At 38.6% G+C, this 13,068-nt stretch overlaps 1 protein-coding gene across 3 annotated transcripts in view; it reads left to right on the plus strand.

Moving 5' to 3' along the window:
- LOC136887089 (band 7 protein AAEL010189) overlaps positions 1–13,068 on the plus strand; it is a 545,233-nt gene that overhangs the window by 144,598 nt on the left and 387,567 nt on the right. For 2 of the 3 annotated variants that reach the window (XM_068231060.1, XM_068231061.1), the window contains exon 1: positions 3,393–3,482. The exons of the other annotated variant lie outside the window; for it this stretch is intronic. The gene's annotated coding sequence lies outside the window, so the exon portion shown is untranslated. Of the gene's footprint in view, positions 1–3,392; positions 3,483–13,068 lie in introns of those variants that run through there. 3 annotated transcript variants of the gene reach the window in all.

Here is a 13,068-nt window from a genome sequence, read left to right on the forward strand (position 1 = left end):
CCTTGCTTGTGCTAGTGTGCATTTTATTTCCTCTTTACTTCTGCCATCGTTAGTTATTTTACTACCCAAGGAACAATATTCATCTACTTCCTTTAAGACTTCATTTCCTAATCTAATATTTCCTACATCACCTGCCTTCGTTCGCCTGCAGTCCATTACTTTTGTTTTCGACTTATTTATTTTCATCTTGTACTCCTTGTATTCAGTAATACACTGCATACTTTTCTACACACATTCACCACTCCTCTTTAAAAACATTCGTCGTAGCGTGGCACCAGTATTTGAATGATTGTCATTTGTGTTTATCGCTAAGTCCTGAACCACGATGTAACCGCCATATGAAGCTCAGAATGGCTGTCAAAACGTTTTCCTGCCAAAATTCACTTCAGTTGGAGGAAGCGTTTTAAAGTCGCCGGGTGCGAGAAATCTCACATGAACTTTTGCGTTGTCGTGCAAGGTCTTCAAGTCTCCGCTCAGCTTCCCACGTCTCTTCTTTCCTTTGCAGATTCTGTAGTGTATCGCAATAACCTCGTGTATTTCAAAACCGGAGATAGACTATTATGAGAGTGGCCATGTTTAGCTTCGTACGGCTCTAAGGCAACTTCACCGTAGAACTCCCAACGCCCCAGGCTGTTGCCACATGTTCTTTCTGCGCAAGCGTGTCCCACGCAGACCACCAACGCTGCCTTGCAGCTCTTTGGGAACTTACTTCCTTGGTAAGCTATGTACTTGGCTTTCGCAGCCGAGTCCCCTGCTCTGATTTCAGACAGCTCCTCACTTGGCCTCACGAAGCTGAGGAAATTCCGTTCGAGTCCAGAATTAACTTTCTTGTACTGGCTGGGAATAGAACTCGTAACCTGCGAGTAAGAGACAAGCACGCTTCCCCAATACCACGGGGCTGACAGAACATTAAACACATAACGGTTGATCAATCATTTTTGGCCTTGAATGTCATCAACTTCAAACCAATGATATCGTTACTGAGGAGCGAGTTTCTATGGGCGAAGACAGAAAGCGACCGAAAGTTTTTCACAACGTATTGGAACATGTGGAGTGAGCGACTTCGAGTTACTTATGTAACACGGTAGGTGTTCCGTAGTGTGGATATACTGAACCGCAGGAACTGTCGTAACTTTGTTGTATTTTAACTATGTCCATTTGCTTCTCATAGACTATTGTTATCAGGATTTGTTGTTTGAAAATGTAAGATATTTGACACCCGGTTGAGGATTCGTTCCTTTCAAGAATGTCATGTTCTAGTTTTCAACTTTTGTATCATATTGTAAATGTCATTGTTATCATATGTAAATTTTATTACTTCTTTGGCCTTAGTCTCCTCCTCTATCTCGACATTATCCTTGTAACCAACAATCTTTACATACTGCTGACTGAATACTTCTGCCTTTTGAAGATCCTTACATACACACTCCCCTTGTTCATTAATTATTCCTGGCATGTCCTTCTTGGAACCTGTTTCTGCTTTAAAATACCATTCCATTTTTCACTAAAATTCGTATGACTGCCAATTATGCTCGTCATCATGTTATCCTTAGCTGCCTTCCTTGCTAGATTCACTTTTCTAGTAATTTCCTTCAATTTCTCCTTACTTCCACAGCAATTTCTAACTCTATTTCTTTCCAGTCTGCACCTCCTTCTTAGTCTCTTTATTTCTCTATTAAATAAGGTGGGTCTTTACCATTCCTTACCACCCTTAATGGTACAAACCTGTTTTCGCATTCCTCAACAATTTCTTTAAACCCATCCCAGAGTCTGTTTACATTTTTATTTACCGTTTTCCACCGATCATGGTTACTTTTTAGAAACTGCCTCATGCCTGCTTTATCAGCCATATGGTACTGCCTAACAGTCCTACTTTTAAGACCTTCCTTTCTATCACATTTATTTTGAACTATGACAAAAACAGCTTCATGATCACTAATACCATCTATTACTTCAGTTTTCCTATAGAGCTCATCTGGTTTTATCAGCACCACATCCAGGATATTTTTCCCTCTGGTTGGTTCCATCACTTTCTGAATCAGCTGTCCTTCCCATATTAACTTATTTGCCATTTGTTGGTCATGCTTCCTGTCGTTCGCATTTCCTTCCCAATTGACATCTGGCAATTCAGATCTCCCGCTACAATCACATTTCTTTCCATGTCGTTTCCCACATAGCTGACTATCCTATCAAATAATTCCGAATCCGCATCAGTGCTACCCTTTCCCGATCTGTACACTCCAAATATATCAAGTTGCCTATTATCTTTAGAAATGAGCCTTACACCTAGAATTTCATGTGTCTCATCTTTAACTTTTTCGTAGCTTACAAATTCTTCTTTCACCAGAATGAACATTCCCCCTCCCACCCTTCCTATCCTATCTCTACGATACACACTCCAGTGCCGTGAGAAAATTTCTGCATCCATTATATAATTTCAGCCATGATTCAACTCCTATTACAATATCTGGTAAATATATATCTATTAAATTACTTAATTCTATTCCTTTCCTTACAATACTTCTACAGTTCAACACTAACAATTTTATGTCATCCCTACTTGATTTCCAATTCCCTGCTCCCTTATCACCGCTCCCTAGGCCATCCCCTTTCCCTGGATGTACCTCCCTATTATCCTTCCAAACAAATTTCCTAACTTATACGTACCACTGCGGTTTAAATGAAGGCCATCTGAGCTCAGATCCCTATCTCCTACGAAAAGAACATCCCTTGTTCCTCCTCATCCTCAAAGTGTTCTGAAAGAATATACAAAAATGTATGTGGTCTGGCAAATTAGTATCTTTCAATGCATGTAGCCATGTGATTTCGTATGTGTAGAATTTTAAAACGTTATTTGCGGCCATCCGGATATGAATCGTATGGCAACCCTACTGAGCTGACGTACTAACGCCCGTCGCCTTTCTGCTATAACGTAACTTGTCCTGTCCATATTATTATCTGTAATTTTATAGCGCATATTCTCTTTCTTTCGGTTAACTGAGACAGTCGCGTGAAATAGGTCATTATATACACCCAAACGATAAAATTTCTGTGGATAATACTAACTGTTAAATAAATAAATAAATAAATAAATAAATAAATAAATAAATAAATAAATAAATAAATAAATAAATAAATGAATAAATAAATAAATAAATAAAAGAAACGCTAAAGATGGAAGGAATGGATAAATATATATATCGTTAAATCATATCATCATTAATATATCACTGAACAAGGAAAATAAAGAGAAATTACGAAGAAATAATTTAGTATTGCATAAGCAAATAAATCGAACAACGTTGATTTTCTTAACTATATTTTCTGTGGGAACTTGATGAAACCGAGCAACATTGTACTGACAATCTCTTTGTATCCTGACAGGAAATGGCATTCAGTATTGCAAATACGATGATCTGTGATGAGGTCCATCTCGCTAAGAACGAACAGAACGACCTTACGGCCATGCAGACTGACATGAGGTAATATTGTTTTACGAAGTTAACATTACTGTATTGTTGTTTTCGTCAGTACATAGACTGATATGGTCCAGTTCTCCAACCTATGCTATCCTATGCTAACATTTCCATTTCAGCATAAATGCTATATCTTATATCTACTCTCATCCCTTTGCCATATTCATGCCTTGGTCTTGCCATCTACACTTCCCTCAGAAACAAATGAAGAAGTCTTGTGTATCTTAAGATGGGTCCTGTCATTATATCTTTTCTTCTGGTCAAATTTCGCCGAATCATTCTAATCTCACCAATTCGAGTCAACCTCTCTTCATTTCGTGATTCGATCTACTCATCACACCCTAAGCATTCTTCATTCAAAAGCTTCTATTGTCTTTCCTTCTGAGCTAGTTATTATTCGTGTTTAACTACCATACAATGCCACGCTCCAAATGACACCAAAATACATTAATTTTAAATGTTGTTAGTCGTCACGTCCCACTAACTACTTTTACGGTTTTTGGAGACACCGAGGTGCCGCAATTTTGTCCCACAGGAGTTCTTTTACGTGCCAATAAATCTACCAACATGAGGCTGACGTATTTGAGCACCTTCGCATACCACCGGACTGAGCCGAGATCGAACCTGCTAAGCTGGACTCAGAAGGCCAGCGCTCTAACGTCAGCCTGATATATTAGCTTTAAACTATCCGCTCGGTCGCATAGTACTCTCCAAGAAGTTCGTTCTTTCTCCCACGGGGGGCCCTAAAGTAGTCATGACGCCATTCACTTCAATAAGGCCATATGTAACGTGAGTATGTTCACCCACCATTTTGGTTCTTACGTGGTCTTAAGTGATCAAACTCAAGTTTTTGCTACAAGCGCTCACTTCTCCACATTGATTGTATTATTATTATGTTGTGACTGTGAACGTATATAGGAATTATAGGCGATGTATGAAAAAAAGGTGCAAACTCCCTAATGAAGGAAATTTTAAATGATGAAAGTACATATTCTCCTGTGTGCTGTGATTCAAAAGACACTTCTTAAAAGTTTGATCGTATGTTATAGTGAATTTTAACAGAGATATGCAGAAACGAGGTTAAATATATGGGATTCCATCAGCAAAGAAGATAAAAACATGAATGAGAAGTAAAATGTGGCTTTTTTTTGTGTGCAAATATTGCAGTAAAAGAAAGCTGTAAATTAATTCAACGTTTTTTAAATTGTATATTTCCTTTAAGTCCGCCTCTGTGGTGTAGTGGTTAGCATGATTAGCTGCCACCCCCGGAGGTCCGGGTTCGATTCCCGGCTCTGCCACGAAATTTGAAAAGTGGTACGAGGGCTGGAACGGGGTCCACTCAGCCTCGGGAGGCCAACTGAGTAGAGGTGGGTTCGATTCTCACCTCAGCCATCCTGAAAGTGGTTTTCCGTGGTTTCCCACTTCTCCTCCAGGCGAATGCCGGGATGGTACCTAACTTAAGGCCACGGCCGTTTCCTTCCCTCTTCCTTGCCTATCCCTTCCAATCTTCCAATCCCTCCACAAGGCCCCTGTTCAGCATCGCAGGTGAGGCCGCCTGGGCGAGGTACTGGTCATTCTCCCCAGTTGTATCCCCCGACCAAGAGTCTGAAGCTCCGGGACACTGCCCTTGAGGCGGTAGAGGTGGGATCCCTCGCTGTGGCCGAGGGAAAAGCCGAACCTGGAGGGTAAACAGATGATGATGATGATGATGATGATATTTCCTTTAAAAAATAGACCTGCTGCCTGAGCAACTTTACCAAAGTTGCAGCCTTTTAAATTCAATAGGGTTAGTTTTGTTGATAAATCCTACTACTCCTAAAACTGGAGGAAATCTATTTTTTGAACTGTCGATAACATTGACGAACTGAAAGGTTTTCAATATTCTCCTCAACGCGTGAGTCACTTCACCATCTATTTCATAATCAATCGTAACTCTTCTCCGCACAAAGAAACTCAGCTTCAGTAGTTCTCTAAACCCATTTTCCCCTGAATGTAATTTATGACTATGTAAACATAACAATGGTTTCACAAATGTTCATTGAGATAGGATAAAATGCATTATACATCACGAAAAATTTCATGAGTTGATACAATTTATGACCACACACTAAACGTCTAATTTAGTTTAAGATACACTATAGAATGTCCCTTTAATAAATAAATAAATAAATAAATAAATATATATATATATATATATATATATGGACTAAATTTTGTAAAAATATTTTCATTTAAATGATTAAAAGTAGATGGTTGTGTCGGTATTCGCACAGCACATAGTCTGTCTGAGATGTCTGAGATATTATGTTAAAAGTAAAATATATGTTTCGCATTAATTTGACTACAATAAAAATACTGTCAGGTATCGTGCAGTATCAAAACGGAAACGTTCTAACTTATCACTGGTTATCTTAAGTTTTTTGATGAAACTCCGACCGAGTAGCACTTCAAAACTCACAACTAAGAAATTTTAGAATTCCACGGTGTCTCTCATTTCATTCAGCGGTACTGCGGTGCATGTTTTGGGAGCAGTTATTATTATTATTATTATTATTATTATTATTATTATTATTATTATTATTATTATTATTATTATTATTATTATTATTATTATTATTTATTTATTTATTTATTTATTTATTTATTTTCCACTAATTCATTTTGTAAAATTTAGGTCATTTTTCAATTTATTCATTTATACGTTTAGTGACTGATGAATCTTGACAACCGCCTTAACCAACGGGAGTTAAGAACCATTATGGCAAGTGAGCATACCGAGCCATAAGAGAACCCTTCATTTAAAGCTGACGTCATCCAAGGCCGAAAACGATTGATTACGCTGTATTATTACTATTATTATTATTAGTAGTAGTAGTAGCAGTAGTAGCAGCAGTAGTATAGAAGGTGGAATTGCTGCATTATTACAGATACCAATCCCACCGCCATCAGAGATGCGCACACCGTTACGGATATCAAATTAGCCTATAATTAGAGTCATTACTGTATGTACTGTCTCACGCAATGAACACGCAGTCTATATATCTCATATTGTAAGTTACAGCGAGTATATATTGCTTAATTGGTTAGTGATTATTTTATCAAGCTTTCTTTGTTATACTATTTTCAAGACCCAAAATTCTCATTTCTGTTCAATTAAGGATTTTTATCTCTGGAGCCATACTGATTTCGTCCTCTCTCAAATCTAAATCAAGTCCATTCCTCCTTCCGATATGTTGACGTGATGTAGGGCCTATACATTACACACTGATACCGGCTTTGTACCTCTAAAGGATGAAAATGACAATACTTCGATCTTTCAAAAGTATCCAAGATCACATTAATCGTCTACTTTACCTAGATCACTTCCTTACCTGTTACATTAACGACAATATGACATAAACAGACAATATGACAATACTACGGTTATTTAAAAATCCTCACGATCACAGTAATCGTTCACTTCGCTCAGATCACTTCTTTCCACACTTGTCTGTTAGATTTACGACAAAACCGGCAGTAACGCTTACTGGGGGGTTGTGTTAAAGCTTCTTAACAAATCGATTGATGCTTGTGCGTGACATGTCTCGAGTTCACGGCTATGGGAAGAACAGGCTTGGAATTTATCGACCTCCGTAAGCGTTTCTGTAAGCTCATCTACAGGAGAGGATTGTCAAGCCAGGATCAACTGATTCTGATGAAGTATCCAGAAACTTTCTCAGTCCTATACACAGAATGGGGAGTAGATTCTATCTCACCATAGACTGGTTTAATCAAGATCAATCTTACGTAACTATTGGATCCTACATCTAATCTCATCTTCACGTCTTGGATTCCTCCAAATGTCCTTAATCCCCACATTTTCTATATATGTCTCATGCTTTATTTTATCAAGCGTTCGCTTTTTCTGGTCATTTTTTTCCAAATCGTATTACTCTCACGAACATGATTCAGTATCTCTTCTTTAGTGATCGAGTATACTAACCCTTAACTTCAACATTCTTCTGTAACACTACATTCCGTTCTCCAGTGTTACTTGTTGCCCATATTTCACTTGTATACAGTGCCATGGTCCACACAACTGCCATCTGACACGTCGACCTAATAAGCATGTCTACACTTTTGAATTTACGTTATTTAACGCTTTCCTCTCTTACATTACATTACATTAGAATAGATCTTTCTTGCAATTACCATCACTGTATATTACTATCCACAGAACAATGTTCTTTTACTTTCTTAAAATTCCATTTCCCAGTCAATAATTGAGTTCCTTTCAAATTCATGTTATTTATTTATTTATTTATTTATTGATTTATTTATTTATTTATTTATTTATTTATTTATTTATTTATTTATTTATTTAATAACTTCTACAGACTCAGATAAAATACCAGTAACACTAGCATATTTTAGAATTTAAACAACTTCTTCTTGTATTGAAATCCCTTTGTTTTATACTAATGACATAAATGACTTCTTTCCATGGTCACAAGAGTACGGAAAACGACGCTTTATTGCACTGTACTTAATTTCAGCACTGTTTTCTTAGAAATCGTCTATGATTGGTTGAACTCCGCTTCACAGTAATGTAAACATGGATAGCCAGAGCTATTATGAACTGTTTCACCACCTGACTTCAGCATCGTACCCATCCACACCAAAAATGGCGTTTCTGTATTCCCAGTTCAAGTAATCTGCCGCCATCCCCATGTTGGCTAGTGTATAGGGTAATCCATTTCAGGCAGACAAATATCGCTTATATCATAGCATGTTGTAAAATTCGTATTCTTCTTCTTCTTTACCTGTTTACCCTCCAGGGTCGTTTTTTTTCCTCGGACTGGGCGAGGGATCCCACCTCTACCGCCTCAAGAGCAGTGTCCTGGTGCTTCAGACAGTGGGTCGGGGGATGAATTGGGGAGGATGACCAGTACCTCGTCCAAGCAGCCTCACCTGCTATGCTGAACAGGAGCCTTGCGGCGGGGATGGGAAGATTAGAACGGATAGACAAGGAAGAGGGAAGGAAGCGGCCGTGGCCTTAAGTTAGGTACCATCCTTGCATTTGCCTGGAGGAGAAGTGGGAAACCACGGAAAACCACTTCCAGGATGGCTGAGGTGGGAATCGAACCCACCTCTACTCAGTTGACCTCCCGAGGCTGAGTGGACCCCGTTCCAACCCTCGTACCACTTTTTAAAATTTCGTGGCAGAGCCGCGAATCGAATCCAAGCCTCCGGGGATGGCAGCTAATCACACTAACCACTACACCACAGAGGCGGACTAAAGTTCGTATTACCTTCAGTAATCCAGGACCGGAGGATATGTTTACTACTCTGGTAGCTTATTGGACAGTTCACTGCTTCAAACAATAATGTTGATGTTTCATGATCACATAACTCCATGTACGCTCATCTTATACCTTTCGTTGTAACACACACACACACACACACACACACACACACACACACACACACACATATCCGGCTCCATGGATAAATAGTTAGCGTGCTGGCCTTTGGTCACAGGGGGCCCGGGTTCGATTTCCGGCAGGGTCGGGAATTTTAACCACCATTGATTAATTTATCTAGCAGGGGGCTGGGTGTATATGTCGTCCTCATCATCATTTCACCCTCATCGTGACGTACAGGTCGCCTAAGGGGGTCAAATCGAAAGACCTGCACCTGGCGAGCCGAACATGTCCTCGGACACTCCCGGCACTAAAAGTCATACGCCATTTCATTACCACAAATATGGATGATTTGCATGGCGGCGTATAAAAATTATTTATAATTACGTATTTAATGTAAAAGAAGTTAATCCACCGTAATACGAAATAAAATATCGTATGCAGCAGCCGCTAAAGTAATAAGTTTACATTACGAGTGAGAAGTGGTTTTTCTTTGTTCACACCTTCATTAAGGCCACGGACGCTTCCATTCCAGTCTTTGTGCTATCCAATCGTCTCCAAAGGCCAGTCTCAGTCAGTGTGACATAGAACCGATGTACATTTTGTCTCACTTATCTCTCCTCTTTCACATCCATCTGTTCTTATCATGGCGCAGTCGGTTGACATGTGAGAATACTTAAATGCCGAAGCTCCGAAGTTTTCATTCTTCTCCCTGAGGAGGAGGGGTAGGACACCTAGAAGGTAACGCCATCTCACCTACTTCTCCCTGCATTTCAACTATTTCCATAGGGGGAAAGGAAAACACAACAATCTAAAGACGAAAATTACATTTGTACTTGAAAGAGGAAGCCCTACACATAATTTGAGAAAGGAACTGGTGACCTAGCAGTTACATACTGAGAGGGACGTAGAAATCAACCAAAAACTACTAATCTGCATTTAAAGCGGAGGCCCAGGTGGCAGATTCCATATATGTTGTTTTCCTAGCCTTTTCTTAAATGATTGTAAAATCATTGGAAATTTATTGAACATCTCCCTTGGTAAGTTATTTCAATCCCTCATTCCCCTTCCGATAAACGAATATTTGCTCCGATTTGTCCTCTTAAATTCCAGCTTGATCTTCATATTGTGATCTTTCCTACTTTTAAAGACACCAGTCAACTTATACGTCTACTGACGTCATTCCACGCCATATCTCCACTGACAGCTCGAAACATACCACTCAGCCGAGCAGCTCGTCTCCCTTCCCCCAAGTTTTCCCAGCCCAAACTTTCCAACATTTTTGTAACGCTACTCTTTTGTCGGAAATCACCCAGAAAAAAGGAGCTTTCCTTTGGATTTTTTCCAGTTCTTGAATCAAGTAAACCTGGCGAGGGTCCCGTACACTGGAACCATACTCTAGTTGCGGTCTTGCCAGAGACTTATATGCCCTCTCCTTTACATTCTTACTACAAACCCAAAATACCCTCATAACCATGTGCAGAGATCTGTACCTTTATTTACAATCATATTTATGTAATTACCCTAATGAAGGTCTTTCCTTACATTAACACCTAGGTACTTACAATGTTCCCCAAAAGGGTCTTTCACGCCATCAACGCAGTGATTAAAACTGAGAGGACTTTTCCTATTTGTGAAACTCACAACCTGACTTTTAACCCCGTTTATAGCCATACCATTGCCTTCTGTCCATCTCACGGCATTATCGAGATCATTTTGCAGTTGCTCACAATTTTGTAATTTATTACTTTGTATAGAATAACATCAACCGCAAAAAGCCTTATCTCTGATTCCACTTCTTTACTCATATCATTGATATATATATAAGAAAACATAAAGGTCCAATAATACTGTCTTCAGGAATTCCCCTCTTAATTATTACAGGGTCAGATAAAGATTCGCCTACTCTAATTCTGTGTTCTATTTTCTGGAAATATAGCCACCCATTAAGTCACTCTTTTGTCTAGTCCAATTGCACTCATTTTTGCCAGGAGTCTCCCATGATCTACCCTATCAAATGCCATATATAGGTCACAGCGCGATACAGTCCATTTGACCTCCTGAATCCAGGATGTCTGCTATATCTTACTGGAATCCTACAAGTTGAGCTTCAGTGGAATAACCTTCCTAAAACCCGAACTGCTTTCTATCGTACCAGTTATTATTTTCACAAACATGTCTAATATAATCAGAATAAATGCTTTCCCAAAGCTTACATGCAACGCATGTCAAACTTACTGGCTGTAATTTTCAGCTTTATGTCTATCACCCTTTCTTTTATACACAGGGGCTACTATAGCAACTCTCCATTCATTTGGTATAGCTCCTTCATGCAAACAATCATCAAATTAGTACTTCAGATTTGGTACTATACCCCAACCCATTATCTTTAGTCTATCCCCAGAAATCTTATCAATTCCACCTGCTTTTCTAGTTTTCAAATTTTGTATCTTGCTGTAAATGTCATTGTTATCATAGGTAAATTTTAATATTTCTTTAGTATTAGTCACCTCCTCTATCTGGACATTATCCTTGTAACCATCAATCTTTAGATACTACTGATTGAATACTTCTGCCTTTTGAGGATCATCGCATACACACTTCCCTTGTTCATTAATGATTCCTAGCATTACACATAGTAGTTCACTAATTATGATGCCATGATGCCAAAAACCCCGCATATTTTTCTCCCGAAGGAGATTTCCTCTCAACTTAGTTTTTTTGTAGACAAAGTAAAACTGTCGCAAGATCAAGCAGACTCTTCTCAAAGTTTGCTTCTTATATAGAGGTGAAAACTCTTCTGATGAGATTAAATGAAATTCATATCACAAATTCTGATAGGTGTATTAGCTTGACATCACGCCTCTAGAGGGGTGTATTAAATAAATTGCAGTTTGGGTAACTTCAGATAATTAAAATAAACAATGGAAGATCAAGAGTATGAATAACATCTAAATACAAATATTATCCCTGACAGGTACAACTCTAGATAAGGTAACATTTTATGTCAGAGACATCTAGTCCTTAAATGGGAAAGCTACTATGATTTCATCAAGTTCACAGATTTTCCCAGAGATGGATGCACAGTCGTAGAATACATCGTTTAATATTTACCGGGAGGCCTTACTCATGGCATTATTTTTTTTTTCGATCCGTTATGCCCAATGAAGGAGTGCGTGTGAACTTATTTAGCACAACGTTTCTTCTTGTCCTCCCAAAATCTGTTCATCCTTTCACTGTGCTTCTTGCGTTCTCCGTCGATCCTGTAGCTTGTCTTTTAAGTTGATCTGCAATTTTTTTTTTAATGAGATTTCTGAATTTTTTCTGACTTGGATGATTTCTTCATGCCAATTTCCTGAAGATCTTTGTTTATTTCTGTAAGCCAGTTGTTGTGATATTTTAGAGATACCGAGAGATTTAGTATTTTCTTTGTTAGCCTATTGTTATCCATCATGAATAGGTGACCATAGAATTGTAATCTTCTTTCTGTAATGGTGTCAGTGATTTTTTCTGTTACTTGGTAGATTTCCTGTGATTTCCTTCTCACCCATATGCCATTCTCGCATTTCGGTCCTAGAATTTTCCTGAGAATTTTCCTCTCTTGTTTTTCGATGTTTTTATTTGTGATCTGCCACTAATCATCAGAGTTTCTCTTGCATAAAGAACCTCTGGTTTGACAGCTGTGTTGTAGTGTAGACATTTTGCGTTTTGGGATATAGATTTTTTGTTGTATCTACTCCAGACAATTTTGTATGCTTTTTGTAATTTTGTACCAATTCTTTCATTGTTTGCTTGCTGATTTATCCCGTTTGGTTGTATTATTTCGCCTAGGTATTCGAATTTATCTACTTGGGAGATTTTCCCATCTCTAGTGATTGGAGGATGGTTGTTAATTCCTGATTTTGTAACTTCCATATACTTTTCCTTTTTATATGAAATTTGCAGACCTGTTCTTGCCGCTATTTCATGCAGTTTTTCTACGGACTGGAGTGCTTCTTGTTTGTTGTTGGAGAGGATCTCCAAGTCATCTACGAAGGCGAGGCATCTTGATGAATTTTGTTTTTCAGAAGTCTACCAATACTGATCCGTTTAGTTTCATTTTTCCATTCTCGAACTACTTTTTCCAGGACTAGATTGAAAAGTAGTGGTGATAATCCATCGCCTTGTCTGACCCCTGTTTGTAATTTCGA

The sequence above is a fragment of the Anabrus simplex genome, chromosome 1 (assembly GCF_040414725.1).
Source record: "Anabrus simplex isolate iqAnaSimp1 chromosome 1, ASM4041472v1, whole genome shotgun sequence".
NCBI lineage: Eukaryota > Metazoa > Arthropoda > Insecta > Orthoptera > Tettigoniidae > Anabrus > Anabrus simplex.